The sequence below is a fragment of the Triturus cristatus genome, chromosome 5_2 (genome assembly GCF_964204655.1).
Source record: "Triturus cristatus chromosome 5_2, aTriCri1.1, whole genome shotgun sequence".
Lineage (NCBI taxonomy): Eukaryota > Metazoa > Chordata > Amphibia > Caudata > Salamandridae > Triturus > Triturus cristatus.
This window is the reverse complement of record NC_140588.1, coordinates 551,888,652-551,905,938: the sequence shown is the minus strand read 5'-3', so window position 1 is coordinate 551,905,938 and position 17,287 is coordinate 551,888,652. Positions and strand designations below refer to the sequence as shown.

The 17,287-nt window shown below is 33.4% G+C and overlaps 13 non-coding genes across 13 annotated transcripts; 7 read left to right on the top strand and 6 right to left on the bottom strand.

Moving 5' to 3' along the window:
• Positions 1-1,471: 1,471 nt before the first annotated feature.
• Positions 1,472-1,543, top strand: TRNAQ-CUG (transfer RNA glutamine (anticodon CUG)). The gene has a single exon. It is a non-coding gene; the product is annotated as a tRNA-Gln (tRNA).
• An 825-nt stretch (positions 1,544-2,368) lies between these two features.
• On the bottom strand, positions 2,369-2,440 carry TRNAQ-UUG (transfer RNA glutamine (anticodon UUG)). Its single transcript has one exon. It is a non-coding gene; the product is annotated as a tRNA-Gln (tRNA).
• A 1,548-nt stretch (positions 2,441-3,988) lies between these two features.
• Positions 3,989-4,060, top strand: TRNAQ-CUG (transfer RNA glutamine (anticodon CUG)). The gene has a single exon. It is a non-coding gene; the product is annotated as a tRNA-Gln (tRNA).
• An 825-nt stretch (positions 4,061-4,885) lies between these two features.
• TRNAQ-UUG (transfer RNA glutamine (anticodon UUG)) lies at positions 4,886-4,957 on the bottom strand. The gene has a single exon. It is a non-coding gene; the product is annotated as a tRNA-Gln (tRNA).
• Positions 4,958-6,505: 1,548 nt separating this feature from the next.
• TRNAQ-CUG (transfer RNA glutamine (anticodon CUG)) lies at positions 6,506-6,577 on the top strand. Its single transcript has one exon. It is a non-coding gene; the product is annotated as a tRNA-Gln (tRNA).
• Positions 6,578-7,402: 825 nt separating this feature from the next.
• On the bottom strand, positions 7,403-7,474 carry TRNAQ-UUG (transfer RNA glutamine (anticodon UUG)). Its single transcript has one exon. It is a non-coding gene; the product is annotated as a tRNA-Gln (tRNA).
• A 1,548-nt stretch (positions 7,475-9,022) lies between these two features.
• Positions 9,023-9,094, top strand: TRNAQ-CUG (transfer RNA glutamine (anticodon CUG)). Its single transcript has one exon. It is a non-coding gene; the product is annotated as a tRNA-Gln (tRNA).
• An 825-nt stretch (positions 9,095-9,919) lies between these two features.
• TRNAQ-UUG (transfer RNA glutamine (anticodon UUG)) lies at positions 9,920-9,991 on the bottom strand. The gene has a single exon. It is a non-coding gene; the product is annotated as a tRNA-Gln (tRNA).
• Positions 9,992-11,539: 1,548 nt separating this feature from the next.
• Positions 11,540-11,611, top strand: TRNAQ-CUG (transfer RNA glutamine (anticodon CUG)). Its single transcript has one exon. It is a non-coding gene; the product is annotated as a tRNA-Gln (tRNA).
• Positions 11,612-12,436: 825 nt separating this feature from the next.
• On the bottom strand, positions 12,437-12,508 carry TRNAQ-UUG (transfer RNA glutamine (anticodon UUG)). Its single transcript has one exon. It is a non-coding gene; the product is annotated as a tRNA-Gln (tRNA).
• A 1,548-nt stretch (positions 12,509-14,056) lies between these two features.
• TRNAQ-CUG (transfer RNA glutamine (anticodon CUG)) lies at positions 14,057-14,128 on the top strand. Its single transcript has one exon. It is a non-coding gene; the product is annotated as a tRNA-Gln (tRNA).
• An 825-nt stretch (positions 14,129-14,953) lies between these two features.
• TRNAQ-UUG (transfer RNA glutamine (anticodon UUG)) lies at positions 14,954-15,025 on the bottom strand. Its single transcript has one exon. It is a non-coding gene; the product is annotated as a tRNA-Gln (tRNA).
• Positions 15,026-16,573: 1,548 nt separating this feature from the next.
• TRNAQ-CUG (transfer RNA glutamine (anticodon CUG)) lies at positions 16,574-16,645 on the top strand. The gene has a single exon. It is a non-coding gene; the product is annotated as a tRNA-Gln (tRNA).
• Positions 16,646-17,287: the final 642 nt, after the last annotated feature.

Here is a 17,287-nt window from a genome sequence, read left to right as displayed (position 1 = left end):
ACTGTATTGGATTGCTTTCCTATTCTGGTAAACTTTTGCATATTGAACTATGTTGGGGAAGGATGTTGCCCAAAAGACTCAAATAACGTTATAACTCTGTTGAACAGTGGTTTTTATGTGAGATAATATTTTTCAATGAAAGATAAGTTGCCCCCTGAGGCAAATCTCTTCTGTCAAAATGGAAAGCTCACCCTGGTACGGGAGGGTGGATGGTGTCATGGTTAGCACTCTGGACTCTGAAAACAGGGATCTGAGTACAAATTTCAGTGGGACTTATCTGAACTTTACAATTTTCTTTTCCATTCAGTTCTTAGAAGTTTTATTTGGAACAACATCACATTTACTTATAAACATGTAAAAATCAACCTGTACATATGTATCTCTGTATATATAGCTATATGTCTCTGTATATTTATAGGAAAACATAAACATATAGATTATAAAAATAAATATAATTAGTGGAGGTGAAAATCATGAACAGTTGTTGCCTCTCAGCATTTGAAACATGAGTTTCTACTTCTTTCTCTTTTATATGTCCTGAAATTGAGATAGTCACTTTTTACTCAGTATTGATCCAACAATACAGTTTATGTATATAAAGCATATCATATGATTTGTGAACAATGTTCAAAAATTAGAATTTGATCAGTACCTGTGATGCCTCCGACCAAAAGCTTATATTTTACGATTGGAGATCAACTGTTGTAAATCAGCATGAAAAACATTTTCTTTTCACGATTTCCATACTAATATAAAACAACATTTTTACTAGCTGAATGAGATCATCATTTGGGTTCCTCTATGTTTGATTGAAGAAAACTTCTCATTCAAAATGTGCTATTTTCGCCTTATCAATAGCGGGAAAGCTTAAAAAAGTGATGCTGTGAATCACCCATCTGAAATGCGTTTGAGAAAATCAGAATATGATTTTATAATGGCTAACTACTTTGTGAAGAAATTCGATGTCAAAGTATTTTAAAGTTTGTATTGATGTAACTTGTTCAAGCTGATGGACATTTTGAAAGCATTCAATAATTGACTATTTCAACCTACTGGTGTTGGATTTGAGCTATCAATGAACAAAGATGAAGAAATGGAAAAGCTCAAGAGTAATAAAAAAAGTCCCTCCAAGGTTTCAAATCGGATCATTGGATGCAAAGTCCAAATTGCCAACCATTGCTCTATGGAGCCACCCATGCAGGAGACAGAGACATTGCTTCAGTAGTCTGGAAATGTAGACTGTTTTATTATGCTACAGGCAAAGATGAACAGTGTGATATAACTTTTATATTCAGATAAACATTTGAATATTTAACACTTTTATAGAGAATATAGCTGAAAAGAATCAAATCACATTAAAGCTCTATCCACTATGACCATTCAAATGAGATATCTTTTTATCAATATAAGAGAAGGCCATCACTGATGCGCTCTCTTTTGTCTCAATGGAAAAGTCACTCTTGTGTGAGAGGGTTCCATGGTGTAATGGTTAGCACTCTGGACTCTGAATCCAGCAATCCGAGTTCAAATCTCGGTGGGACCTACTACAATTATGAGATTCACTGTTTAACTCATTTTTTAGAATTTGGTCTAGAAAAAACATAATATCAATGTTTTATACTGATGCGTATGAACGCATAAGTATGTATAGATGCATACATAGCTTTATCCGTCTAGATAGCTGTTAGACAATATGAACATATCAATTATTCATTAACATAAATATTGAAGCTGAACCTAGAAACTGTTCTTTCACATCCACATTGTAAACATGAGTTTATTTTCCTTTCTCATCTATATGGCCAGTAATGAGATAGTTCATTTTTGCTGATTTCTTAGCTGACAACATGCTGGACTTACACAGTGCATTTCATTGTGAATGTCTTTAAAAGTGAATTTCAGATTCACACCTTTGACATGTCTTTCAAAAGATTCAACTTTTTTGGTTGTGGATTTACTGTTGAAAATCAGTGTGTAAAATCTTTGTACGTCTGAATTTCAAGATTATTATTCAAACTGCACATCTTCGGTCCCCGTAATACAAAGTTTGACTCCTCAAGTTTTGTTTTAATGAATGCTTTGCAATGAAAAAGTTCCTTGTTCGCCTTAACAATAACAGTAAGATTTTAAAAAGTAATGTCTTGCATCAGGCCCCTGTGATGAGTTTGAGAAACCAGAGTGAGTTTGTAAAATCTCTCATTATTTTGAGCCATTTAGTTTCCAGGTATTGTAAAATTTCTATTATTTGCTCACATCTAATAAACTTTTAGAGTATAATCAATAAATTAATTGTTCACCCTACCGGTATTAGATATGTGATATTAATGAATACACTTGAAAGAAAATGATTTGGTCAAGAGTCATAAAATGGTCCCACCGAGATTTGAACTCGGATCATTGGATTCAAAGTCCAAAGTGCTAACCATTACACCATGGAACCTCCCATGTGAAAGGAGCATAAACTGCTGCAGGAATGTGGAAATGTCAAAGTTTTTAATATTCTACTGTCAAAGAGAAACTGTATTGGATTGCTTTCCTATTCTGGTAAACTTTTGCATATTGAACTATGTTGGGGAAGGATGTTGCCCAAAAGACTCAAATAACGTTATAACTCTGTTGAACAGTGGTTTTTATGTGAGATAATATTTTTCAATGAAAGATAAGTTGCCCCCTGAGGCAAATCTCTTCTGTCAAAATGGAAAGCTCACCCTGGTACGGGAGGGTGGATGGTGTCATGGTTAGCACTCTGGACTCTGAAAACAGGGATCTGAGTACAAATTTCAGTGGGACTTATCTGAACTTTACAATTTTCTTTTCCATTCAGTTCTTAGAAGTTTTATTTGGAACAACATCACATTTACTTATAAACATGTAAAAATCAACCTGTACATATGTATCTCTGTATATATAGCTATATGTCTCTGTATATTTATAGGAAAACATAAACATATAGATTATAAAAATAAATATAATTAGTGGAGGTGAAAATCATGAACAGTTGTTGCCTCTCAGCATTTGAAACATGAGTTTCTACTTCTTTCTCTTTTATATGTCCTGAAATTGAGATAGTCACTTTTTACTCAGTATTGATCCAACAATACAGTTTATGTATATAAAGCATATCATATGATTTGTGAACAATGTTCAAAAATTAGAATTTGATCAGTACCTGTGATGCCTCCGACCAAAAGCTTATATTTTACGATTGGAGATCAACTGTTGTAAATCAGCATGAAAAACATTTTCTTTTCACGATTTCCATACTAATATAAAACAACATTTTTACTAGCTGAATGAGATCATCATTTGGGTTCCTCTATGTTTGATTGAAGAAAACTTCTCATTCAAAATGTGCTATTTTCGCCTTATCAATAGCGGGAAAGCTTAAAAAAGTGATGCTGTGAATCACCCATCTGAAATGCGTTTGAGAAAATCAGAATATGATTTTATAATGGCTAACTACTTTGTGAAGAAATTTGATGTCAAAGTATTTTAAAGTTTGTATTGATGTAACTTGTTCAAGCTGATGGACATTTTGAAAGCATTCAATAATTGACTATTTCAACCTACTGGTGTTGGATTTGAGCTATCAATGAACAAAGATGAAGAAATGGAAAAGCTCAAGAGTAATAAAAAAAGTCCCTCCAAGGTTTCAAATCGGATCATTGGATGCAAAGTCCAAATTGCCAACCATTGCTCTATGGAGCCACCCATGCAGGAGACAGAGACATTGCTTCAGTAGTCTGGAAATGTAGACTGTTTTATTATGCTACAGGCAAAGATGAACAGTGTGATATAACTTTTATATTCAGATAAACATTTGAATATTTAACACTTTTATAGAGAATATAGCTGAAAAGAATCAAATCACATTAAAGCTCTATCCACTATGACCATTCAAATGAGATATCTTTTTATCAATATAAGAGAAGGCCATCACTGATGCGCTCTCTTTTGTCTCAATGGAAAAGTCACTCTTGTGTGAGAGGGTTCCATGGTGTAATGGTTAGCACTCTGGACTCTGAATCCAGCAATCCGAGTTCAAATCTCGGTGGGACCTACTACAATTATGAGATTCACTGTTTAACTCATTTTTTAGAATTTGGTCTAGAAAAAACATAATATCAATGTTTTATACTGATGCGTATGAACGCATAAGTATGTATAGATGCATACATAGCTTTATCCGTCTAGATAGCTGTTAGACAATATGAACATATCAATTATTCATTAACATAAATATTGAAGCTGAACCTAGAAACTGTTCTTTCACATCCACATTGTAAACATGAGTTTATTTTCCTTTCTCATCTATATGGCCAGTAATGAGATAGTTCATTTTTGCTGATTTCTTAGCTGACAACATGCTGGACTTACACAGTGCATTTCATTGTGAATGTCTTTAAAAGTGAATTTCAGATTCACACCTTTGACATGTCTTTCAAAAGATTCAACTTTTTTGGTTGTGGATTTACTGTTGAAAATCAGTGTGTAAAATCTTTGTACGTCTGAATTTCAAGATTATTATTCAAACTGCACATCTTCGGTCCCCGTAATACAAAGTTTGACTCCTCAAGTTTTGTTTTAATGAATGCTTTGCAATGAAAAAGTTCCTTGTTCGCCTTAACAATAACAGTAAGATTTTAAAAAGTAATGTCTTGCATCAGGCCCCTGTGATGAGTTTGAGAAACCAGAGTGAGTTTGTAAAATCTCTCATTATTTTGAGCCATTTAGTTTCCAGGTATTGTAAAATTTCTATTATTTGCTCACATCTAATAAACTTTTAGAGTATAATCAATAAATTAATTGTTCACCCTACCGGTATTAGATATGTGATATTAATGAATACACTTGAAAGAAAATGATTTGGTCAAGAGTCATAAAATGGTCCCACCGAGATTTGAACTCGGATCATTGGATTCAAAGTCCAAAGTGCTAACCATTACACCATGGAACCTCCCATGTGAAAGGAGCATAAACTGCTGCAGGAATGTGGAAATGTCAAAGTTTTTAATATTCTACTGTCAAAGAGAAACTGTATTGGATTGCTTTCCTATTCTGGTAAACTTTTGCATATTGAACTATGTTGGGGAAGGATGTTGCCCAAAAGACTCAAATAACGTTATAACTCTGTTGAACAGTGGTTTTTATGTGAGATAATATTTTTCAATGAAAGATAAGTTGCCCCCTGAGGCAAATCTCTTCTGTCAAAATGGAAAGCTCACCCTGGTACGGGAGGGTGGATGGTGTCATGGTTAGCACTCTGGACTCTGAAAACAGGGATCTGAGTACAAATTTCAGTGGGACTTATCTGAACTTTACAATTTTCTTTTCCATTCAGTTCTTAGAAGTTTTATTTGGAACAACATCACATTTACTTATAAACATGTAAAAATCAACCTGTACATATGTATCTCTGTATATATAGCTATATGTCTCTGTATATTTATAGGAAAACATAAACATATAGATTATAAAAATAAATATAATTAGTGGAGGTGAAAATCATGAACAGTTGTTGCCTCTCAGCATTTGAAACATGAGTTTCTACTTCTTTCTCTTTTATATGTCCTGAAATTGAGATAGTCACTTTTTACTCAGTATTGATCCAACAATACAGTTTATGTATATAAAGCATATCATATGATTTGTGAACAATGTTCAAAAATTAGAATTTGATCAGTACCTGTGATGCCTCCGACCAAAAGCTTATATTTTACGATTGGAGATCAACTGTTGTAAATCAGCATGAAAAACATTTTCTTTTCACGATTTCCATACTAATATAAAACAACATTTTTACTAGCTGAATGAGATCATCATTTGGGTTCCTCTATGTTTGATTGAAGAAAACTTCTCATTCAAAATGTGCTATTTTCGCCTTATCAATAGCGGGAAAGCTTAAAAAAGTGATGCTGTGAATCACCCATCTGAAATGCGTTTGAGAAAATCAGAATATGATTTTATAATGGCTAACTACTTTGTGAAGAAATTCGATGTCAAAGTATTTTAAAGTTTGTATTGATGTAACTTGTTCAAGCTGATGGACATTTTGAAAGCATTCAATAATTGACTATTTCAACCTACTGGTGTTGGATTTGAGCTATCAATGAACAAAGATGAAGAAATGGAAAAGCTCAAGAGTAATAAAAAAAGTCCCTCCAAGGTTTCAAATCGGATCATTGGATGCAAAGTCCAAATTGCCAACCATTGCTCTATGGAGCCACCCATGCAGGAGACAGAGACATTGCTTCAGTAGTCTGGAAATGTAGACTGTTTTATTATGCTACAGGCAAAGATGAACAGTGTGATATAACTTTTATATTCAGATAAACATTTGAATATTTAACACTTTTATAGAGAATATAGCTGAAAAGAATCAAATCACATTAAAGCTCTATCCACTATGACCATTCAAATGAGATATCTTTTTATCAATATAAGAGAAGGCCATCACTGATGCGCTCTCTTTTGTCTCAATGGAAAAGTCACTCTTGTGTGAGAGGGTTCCATGGTGTAATGGTTAGCACTCTGGACTCTGAATCCAGCAATCCGAGTTCAAATCTCGGTGGGACCTACTACAATTATGAGATTCACTGTTTAACTCATTTTTTAGAATTTGGTCTAGAAAAAACATAATATCAATGTTTTATACTGATGCGTATGAACGCATAAGTATGTATAGATGCATACATAGCTTTATCCGTCTAGATAGCTGTTAGACAATATGAACATATCAATTATTCATTAACATAAATATTGAAGCTGAACCTAGAAACTGTTCTTTCACATCCACATTGTAAACATGAGTTTATTTTCCTTTCTCATCTATATGGCCAGTAATGAGATAGTTCATTTTTGCTGATTTCTTAGCTGACAACATGCTGGACTTACACAGTGCATTTCATTGTGAATGTCTTTAAAAGTGAATTTCAGATTCACACCTTTGACATGTCTTTCAAAAGATTCAACTTTTTTGGTTGTGGATTTACTGTTGAAAATCAGTGTGTAAAATCTTTGTACGTCTGAATTTCAAGATTATTATTCAAACTGCACATCTTCGGTCCCCGTAATACAAAGTTTGACTCCTCAAGTTTTGTTTTAATGAATGCTTTGCAATGAAAAAGTTCCTTGTTCGCCTTAACAATAACAGTAAGATTTTAAAAAGTAATGTCTTGCATCAGGCCCCTGTGATGAGTTTGAGAAACCAGAGTGAGTTTGTAAAATCTCTCATTATTTTGAGCCATTTAGTTTCCAGGTATTGTAAAATTTCTATTATTTGCTCACATCTAATAAACTTTTAGAGTATAATCAATAAATTAATTGTTCACCCTACCGGTATTAGATATGTGATATTAATGAATACACTTGAAAGAAAATGATTTGGTCAAGAGTCATAAAATGGTCCCACCGAGATTTGAACTCGGATCATTGGATTCAAAGTCCAAAGTGCTAACCATTACACCATGGAACCTCCCATGTGAAAGGAGCATAAACTGCTGCAGGAATGTGGAAATGTCAAAGTTTTTAATATTCTACTGTCAAAGAGAAACTGTATTGGATTGCTTTCCTATTCTGGTAAACTTTTGCATATTGAACTATGTTGGGGAAGGATGTTGCCCAAAAGACTCAAATAACGTTATAACTCTGTTGAACAGTGGTTTTTATGTGAGATAATATTTTTCAATGAAAGATAAGTTGCCCCCTGAGGCAAATCTCTTCTGTCAAAATGGAAAGCTCACCCTGGTACGGGAGGGTGGATGGTGTCATGGTTAGCACTCTGGACTCTGAAAACAGGGATCTGAGTACAAATTTCAGTGGGACTTATCTGAACTTTACAATTTTCTTTTCCATTCAGTTCTTAGAAGTTTTATTTGGAACAACATCACATTTACTTATAAACATGTAAAAATCAACCTGTACATATGTATCTCTGTATATATAGCTATATGTCTCTGTATATTTATAGGAAAACATAAACATATAGATTATAAAAATAAATATAATTAGTGGAGGTGAAAATCATGAACAGTTGTTGCCTCTCAGCATTTGAAACATGAGTTTCTACTTCTTTCTCTTTTATATGTCCTGAAATTGAGATAGTCACTTTTTACTCAGTATTGATCCAACAATACAGTTTATGTATATAAAGCATATCATATGATTTGTGAACAATGTTCAAAAATTAGAATTTGATCAGTACCTGTGATGCCTCCGACCAAAAGCTTATATTTTACGATTGGAGATCAACTGTTGTAAATCAGCATGAAAAACATTTTCTTTTCACGATTTCCATACTAATATAAAACAACATTTTTACTAGCTGAATGAGATCATCATTTGGGTTCCTCTATGTTTGATTGAAGAAAACTTCTCATTCAAAATGTGCTATTTTCGCCTTATCAATAGCGGGAAAGCTTAAAAAAGTGATGCTGTGAATCACCCATCTGAAATGCGTTTGAGAAAATAAGAATATGATTTTATAATGGCTAACTACTTTGTGAAGAAATTTGATGTCAAAGTATTTTAAAGTTTGTATTGATGTAACTTGTTCAAGCTGATGGACATTTTGAAAGCATTCAATAATTGACTATTTCAACCTACTGGTGTTGGATTTGAGCTATCAATGAACAAAGATGAAGAAATGGAAAAGCTCAAGAGTAATAAAAAAAGTCCCTCCAAGGTTTCAAATCGGATCATTGGATGCAAAGTCCAAATTGCCAACCATTGCTCTATGGAGCCACCCATGCAGGAGACAGAGACATTGCTTCAGTAGTCTGGAAATGTAGACTGTTTTATTATGCTACAGGCAAAGATGAACAGTGTGATATAACTTTTATATTCAGATAAACATTTGAATATTTAACACTTTTATAGAGAATATAGCTGAAAAGAATCAAATCACATTAAAGCTCTATCCACTATGACCATTCAAATGAGATATCTTTTTATCAATATAAGAGAAGGCCATCACTGATGCGCTCTCTTTTGTCTCAATGGAAAAGTCACTCTTGTGTGAGAGGGTTCCATGGTGTAATGGTTAGCACTCTGGACTCTGAATCCAGCAATCCGAGTTCAAATCTCGGTGGGACCTACTACAATTATGAGATTCACTGTTTAACTCATGTTTTAGAATTTGGTCTAGAAAAAACATAATATCAATGTTTTATACTGATGCGTATGAACGCATAAGTATGTATAGATGCATACATAGCTTTATCCGTCTAGATAGCTGTTAGACAATATGAACATATCAATTATTCATTAACATAAATATTGAAGCTGAACCTAGAAACTGTTCTTTCACATCCACATTGTAAACATGAGTTTATTTTCCTTTCTCATCTATATGGCCAGTAATGAGATAGTTCATTTTTGCTGATTTCTTAGCTGACAACATGCTGGACTTACACAGTGCATTTCATTGTGAATGTCTTTAAAAGTGAATTTCAGATTCACACCTTTGACATGTCTTTCAAAAGATTCAACTTTTTTGGTTGTGGATTTACTGTTGAAAATCAGTGTGTAAAATCTTTGTACGTCTGAATTTCAAGATTATTATTCAAACTGCACATCTTCGGTCCCCGTAATACAAAGTTTGACTCCTCAAGTTTTGTTTTAATGAATGCTTTGCAATGAAAAAGTTCCTTGTTCGCCTTAACAATAACAGTAAGATTTTAAAAAGTAATGTCTTGCATCAGGCCCCTGTGATGAGTTTGAGAAACCAGAGTGAGTTTGTAAAATCTCTCATTATTTTGAGCCATTTAGTTTCCAGGTATTGTAAAATTTCTATTATTTGCTCACATCTAATAAACTTTTAGAGTATAATCAATAAATTAATTGTTCACCCTACCGGTATTAGATATGTGATATTAATGAATACACTTGAAAGAAAATGATTTGGTCAAGAGTCATAAAACGGTCCCACCGAGATTTGAACTCGGATCATTGGATTCAAAGTCCAAAGTGCTAACCATTACACCATGGAACCTCCCATGTGAAAGGAGCATAAACTGCTGCAGGAATGTGGAAATGTCAAAGTTTTTAATATTCTACTGTCAAAGAGAAACTGTATTGGATTGCTTTCCTATTCTGGTAAACTTTTGCATATTGAACTATGTTGGGGAAGGATGTTGCCCAAAAGACTCAAATAACGTTATAACTCTGTTGAACAGTGGTTTTTATGTGAGATAATATTTTTCAATGAAAGATAAGTTGCCCCCTGAGGCAAATCTCTTCTGTCAAAATGGAAAGCTCACCCTGGTACGGGAGGGTGGATGGTGTCATGGTTAGCACTCTGGACTCTGAAAACAGGGATCTGAGTACAAATTTCAGTGGGACTTATCTGAACTTTACAATTTTCTTTTCCATTCAGTTCTTAGAAGTTTTATTTGGAACAACATCACATTTACTTATAAACATGTAAAAATCAACCTGTACATATGTATCTCTGTATATATAGCTATATGTCTCTGTATATTTATAGGAAAACATAAACATATAGATTATAAAAATAAATATAATTAGTGGAGGTGAAAATCATGAACAGTTGTTGCCTCTCAGCATTTGAAACATGAGTTTCTACTTCTTTCTCTTTTATATGTCCTGAAATTGAGATAGTCACTTTTTACTCAGTATTGATCCAACAATACAGTTTATGTATATAAAGCATATCATATGATTTGTGAACAATGTTCAAAAATTAGAATTTGATCAGTACCTGTGATGCCTCCGACCAAAAGCTTATATTTTACGATTGGAGATCAACTGTTGTAAATCAGCATGAAAAACATTTTCTTTTCACGATTTCCATACTAATATAAAACAACATTTTTACTAGCTGAATGAGATCATCATTTGGGTTCCTCTATGTTTGATTGAAGAAAACTTCTCATTCAAAATGTGCTATTTTCGCCTTATCAATAGCGGGAAAGCTTAAAAAAGTGATGCTGTGAATCACCCATCTGAAATGCGTTTGAGAAAATCAGAATATGATTTTATAATGGCTAACTACTTTGTGAAGAAATTTGATGTCAAAGTATTTTAAAGTTTGTATTGATGTAACTTGTTCAAGCTGATGGACATTTTGAAAGCATTCAATAATTGACTATTTCAACCTACTGGTGTTGGATTTGAGCTATCAATGAACAAAGATGAAGAAATGGAAAAGCTCAAGAGTAATAAAAAAAGTCCCTCCAAGGTTTCAAATCGGATCATTGGATGCAAAGTCCAAATTGCCAACCATTGCTCTATGGAGCCACCCATGCAGGAGACAGAGACATTGCTTCAGTAGTCTGGAAATGTAGACTGTTTTATTATGCTACAGGCAAAGATGAACAGTGTGATATAACTTTTATATTCAGATAAACATTTGAATATTTAACACTTTTATAGAGAATATAGCTGAAAAGAATCAAATCACATTAAAGCTCTATCCACTATGACCATTCAAATGAGATATCTTTTTATCAATATAAGAGAAGGCCATCACTGATGCGCTCTCTTTTGTCTCAATGGAAAAGTCACTCTTGTGTGAGAGGGTTCCATGGTGTAATGGTTAGCACTCTGGACTCTGAATCCAGCAATCCGAGTTCAAATCTCGGTGGGACCTACTACAATTATGAGATTCACTGTTTAACTCATGTTTTAGAATTTGGTCTAGAAAAAACATAATATCAATGTTTTATACTGATGCGTATGAACGCATAAGTATGTATAGATGCATACATAGCTTTATCCGTCTAGATAGCTGTTAGACAATATGAACATATCAATTATTCATTAACATAAATATTGAAGCTGAACCTAGAAACTGTTCTTTCACATCCACATTGTAAACATGAGTTTATTTTCCTTTCTCATCTATATGGCCAGTAATGAGATAGTTCATTTTTGCTGATTTCTTAGCTGACAACATGCTGGACTTACACAGTGCATTTCATTGTGAATGTCTTTAAAAGTGAATTTCAGATTCACACCTTTGACATGTCTTTCAAAAGATTCAACTTTTTTGGTTGTGGATTTACTGTTGAAAATCAGTGTGTAAAATCTTTGTACGTCTGAATTTCAAGATTATTATTCAAACTGCACATCTTCGGTCCCCGTAATACAAAGTTTGACTCCTCAAGTTTTGTTTTAATGAATGCTTTGCAATGAAAAAGTTCCTTGTTCGCCTTAACAATAACAGTAAGATTTTAAAAAGTAATGTCTTGCATCAGGCCCCTGTGATGAGTTTGAGAAACCAGAGTGAGTTTGTAAAATCTCTCATTATTTTGAGCCATTTAGTTTCCAGGTATTGTAAAATTTCTATTATTTGCTCACATCTAATAAACTTTTAGAGTATAATCAATAAATTAATTGTTCACCCTACCGGTATTAGATATGTGATATTAATGAATACACTTGAAAGAAAATGATTTGGTCAAGAGTCATAAAATGGTCCCACCGAGATTTGAACTCGGATCATTGGATTCAAAGTCCAAAGTGCTAACCATTACACCATGGAACCTCCCATGTGAAAGGAGCATAAACTGCTGCAGGAATGTGGAAATGTCAAAGTTTTTAATATTCTACTGTCAAAGAGAAACTGTATTGGATTGCTTTCCTATTCTGGTAAACTTTTGCATATTGAACTATGTTGGGGAAGGATGTTGCCCAAAAGACTCAAATAACGTTATAACTCTGTTGAACAGTGGTTTTTATGTGAGATAATATTTTTCAATGAAAGATAAGTTGCCCCCTGAGGCAAATCTCTTCTGTCAAAATGGAAAGCTCACCCTGGTACGGGAGGGTGGATGGTGTCATGGTTAGCACTCTGGACTCTGAAAACAGGGATCTGAGTACAAATTTCAGTGGGACTTATCTGAACTTTACAATTTTCTTTTCCATTCAGTTCTTAGAAGTTTTATTTGGAACAACATCACATTTACTTATAAACATGTAAAAATCAACCTGTACATATGTATCTCTGTATATATAGCTATATGTCTCTGTATATTTATAGGAAAACATAAACATATAGATTATAAAAATAAATATAATTAGTGGAGGTGAAAATCATGAACAGTTGTTGCCTCTCAGCATTTGAAACATGAGTTTCTACTTCTTTCTCTTTTATATGTCCTGAAATTGAGATAGTCACTTTTTACTCAGTATTGATCCAACAATACAGTTTATGTATATAAAGCATATCATATGATTTGTGAACAATGTTCAAAAATTAGAATTTGATCAGTACCTGTGATGCCTCCGACCAAAAGCTTATATTTTACGATTGGAGATCAACTGTTGTAAATCAGCATGAAAAACATTTTCTTTTCACGATTTCCATACTAATATAAAACAACATTTTTACTAGCTGAATGAGATCATCATTTGGGTTCCTCTATGTTTGATTGAAGAAAACTTCTCATTCAAAATGTGCTATTTTCGCCTTATCAATAGCGGGAAAGCTTAAAAAAGTGATGCTGTGAATCACCCATCTGAAATGCGTTTGAGAAAATCAGAATATGATTTTATAATGGCTAACTACTTTGTGAAGAAATTTGATGTCAAAGTATTTTAAAGTTTGTATTGATGTAACTTGTTCAAGCTGATGGACATTTTGAAAGCATTCAATAATTGACTATTTCAACCTACTGGTGTTGGATTTGAGCTATCAATGAACAAAGATGAAGAAATGGAAAAGCTCAAGAGTAATAAAAAAAGTCCCTCCAAGGTTTCAAATCGGATCATTGGATGCAAAGTCCAAATTGCCAACCATTGCTCTATGGAGCCACCCATGCAGGAGACAGAGACATTGCTTCAGTAGTCTGGAAATGTAGACTGTTTTATTATGCTACAGGCAAAGATGAACAGTGTGATATAACTTTTATATTCAGATAAACATTTGAATATTTAACACTTTTATAGAGAATATAGCTGAAAAGAATCAAATCACATTAAAGCTCTATCCACTATGACCATTCAAATGAGATATCTTTTTATCAATATAAGAGAAGGCCATCACTGATGCGCTCTCTTTTGTCTCAATGGAAAAGTCACTCTTGTGTGAGAGGGTTCCATGGTGTAATGGTTAGCACTCTGGACTCTGAATCCAGCAATCCGAGTTCAAATCTCGGTGGGACCTACTACAATTATGAGATTCACTGTTTAACTCATTTTTTAGAATTTGGTCTAGAAAAAACATAATATCAATGTTTTATACTGATGCGTATGAACGCATAAGTATGTATAGATGCATACATAGCTTTATCCGTCTAGATAGCTGTTAGACAATATGAACATATCAATTATTCATTAACATAAATATTGAAGCTGAACCTAGAAACTGTTCTTTCACATCCACATTGTAAACATGAGTTTATTTTCCTTTCTCATCTATATGGCCAGTAATGAGATAGTTCATTTTTGCTGATTTCTTAGCTGACAACATGCTGGACTTACACAGTGCATTTCATTGTGAATGTCTTTAAAAGTGAATTTCAGATTCACACCTTTGACATGTCTTTCAAAAGATTCAACTTTTTTGGTTGTGGATTTACTGTTGAAAATCAGTGTGTAAAATCTTTGTACGTCTGAATTTCAAGATTATTATTCAAACTGCACATCTTCGGTCCCCGTAATACAAAGTTTGACTCCTCAAGTTTTGTTTTAATGAATGCTTTGCAATGAAAAAGTTCCTTGTTCGCCTTAACAATAACAGTAAGATTTTAAAAAGTAATGTCTTGCATCAGGCCCCTGTGATGAGTTTGAGAAACCAGAGTGAGTTTGTAAAATCTCTCATTATTTTGAGCCATTTAGTTTCCAGGTATTGTAAAATTTCTATTATTTGCTCACATCTAATAAACTTTTAGAGTATAATCAATAAATTAATTGTTCACCCTACCGGTATTAGATATGTGATATTAATGAATACACTTGAAAGAAAATGATTTGGTCAAGAGTCATAAAATGGTCCCACCGAGATTTGAACTCGGATCATTGGATTCAAAGTCCAAAGTGCTAACCATTACACCATGGAACCTCCCATGTGAAAGGAGCATAAACTGCTGCAGGAATGTGGAAATGTCAAAGTTTTTAATATTCTACTGTCAAAGAGAAACTGTATTGGATTGCTTTCCTATTCTGGTAAACTTTTGCATATTGAACTATGTTGGGGAAGGATGTTGCCCAAAAGACTCAAATAACGTTATAACTCTGTTGAACAGTGGTTTTTATGTGAGATAATATTTTTCAATGAAAGATAAGTTGCCCCCTGAGGCTAATCTCTTCTGTCAAAATGGAAAGCTCACCCTGGTACGGGAGGGTGGATGGTGTCATGGTTAGCACTCTGGACTCTGAAAACAGGGATCTGAGTACAAATTTCAGTGGGACTTATCTGAACTTTACAATTTTCTTTTCCATTCAGTTCTTAGAAGTTTTATTTGGAACAACATCACATTTACTTATAAACATGTAAAAATCAACCTGTACATATGTATCTCTGTATATATAGCTATATGTCTCTGTATATTTATAGGAAAATATAAACATATAGATTATAAAAATAAATATAATTAGTGGAGGTGAAAATCATGAACAGTTGTTGCCTCTCAGCATTTGAAACATGAGTTTCTACTTCTTTCTCTTTTATATGTCCTGAAATTGAGATAGTCACTTTTTACTCAGTATTGATCCAACAATACAGTTTATGTATATAAAGCATATCATATGATTTGTGAACAATGTTCAAAAATTAGAATTTGATCAGTACCTGTGATGCCTCCGACCAAAAGCTTATATTTTACGATTGGAGATCAACTGTTGTAAATCAGCATGAAAAACATTTTCTTTTCACGATTTCCATACTAATATAAAACAACATTTTTACTAGCTGAATGAGATCATCATTTAGGTTCCTCTATGTTTGATTGAAGAAAACTTCTCATTCAAAATGTGCTATTTTCGCCTTATCAATAGCGGGAAAGCTTAAAAAAGTGATGCTGTGAATCACCCATCTGAAATGCGTTTGAGAAAATCAGAATATGATTTTATAATGGCTAACTACTTTGTGAAGAAATTTGATGTCAAAGTATTTTAAAGTTTGTATTGATGTAACTTGTTCAAGCTGATGGACATTTTGAAAGCATTCAATAATTGACTATTTCAACCTACTGGTGTTGGATTTGAGCTATCAATGAACAAAGATGAAGAAATGGAAAAGCTCAAGAGTAATAAAAAAAGTCCCTCCAAGGTTTCAAATCGGATCATTGGATGCAAAGTCCAAATTGCCAACCATTGCTCTATGGAGCCACCCATGCAGGAGACAGAGACATTGCTTCAGTAGTCTGGAAATGTAGACTGTTTTATTATGCTACAGGCAAAGATGAACAGTGTGATATAACTTTTATATTCAGATAAACATTTGAATATTTAACACTTTTATAGAGAATATAGCTGAAAAGAATCAAATCACATTAAAGCTCTATCCACTATGACCATTCAAATGAGATATCTTTTTATCAATATAAGAGAAGGCCATCACTGATGCGCTCTCTTTTGTCTCAATGGAAAAGTCACTCTTGTGTGAGAGGGTTCCATGGTGTAATGGTTAGCACTCTGGACTCTGAATCCAGCGATCCGAGTTCAAATCTCGGTGGGACCTACTACAATTATGAGATTCACTGTTAAACTCATTTTTTAGAATTTGGTCTAGAAAAAACATAATATCAATGTTTTATACTGATGCGTATGAACGCATAAGTATGTATAGATGCATACATAGCTTTATCCGTCTAGATAGCTGTTAGACAATATGAACATATCAATTATTCATTAACATAAATATTGAAGCTGAACCTAGAAACTGTTCTTTCACATCCACATTGTAAACATGAGTTTATTTTCCTTTCTCATCTATATGGCCAGTAATGAGATAGTTCATTTTTGCTGATTTCTAAGCTGACAACATGCTGGACTTACACAGTGCATTTCATTGTGAATGTCTTTAAAAGTGAATTTCAGATTCACACCTTTGACATGTCTTTCAAAAGATTCAACTTTTTTGGTTGTGGATTTACTGTTGAAAATCAGTGTGTAAAATCTTTGTACGTCTGAATTTCAAGATTATTATTCAAACTGCACATCTTCGGTCCCCGTAATACAAAGTTTGACTCCTCAAGTTTTGTTTTAATGAATGCTTTGCAATGAAAAAGTTCCTTGTTCGCCTTAACAATAACAGTAAGATTTTAAAAAGTAATGTCTTGCATCAGGCCCCTGTGATGAGTTTGAGAAACCAGAGTGAGTT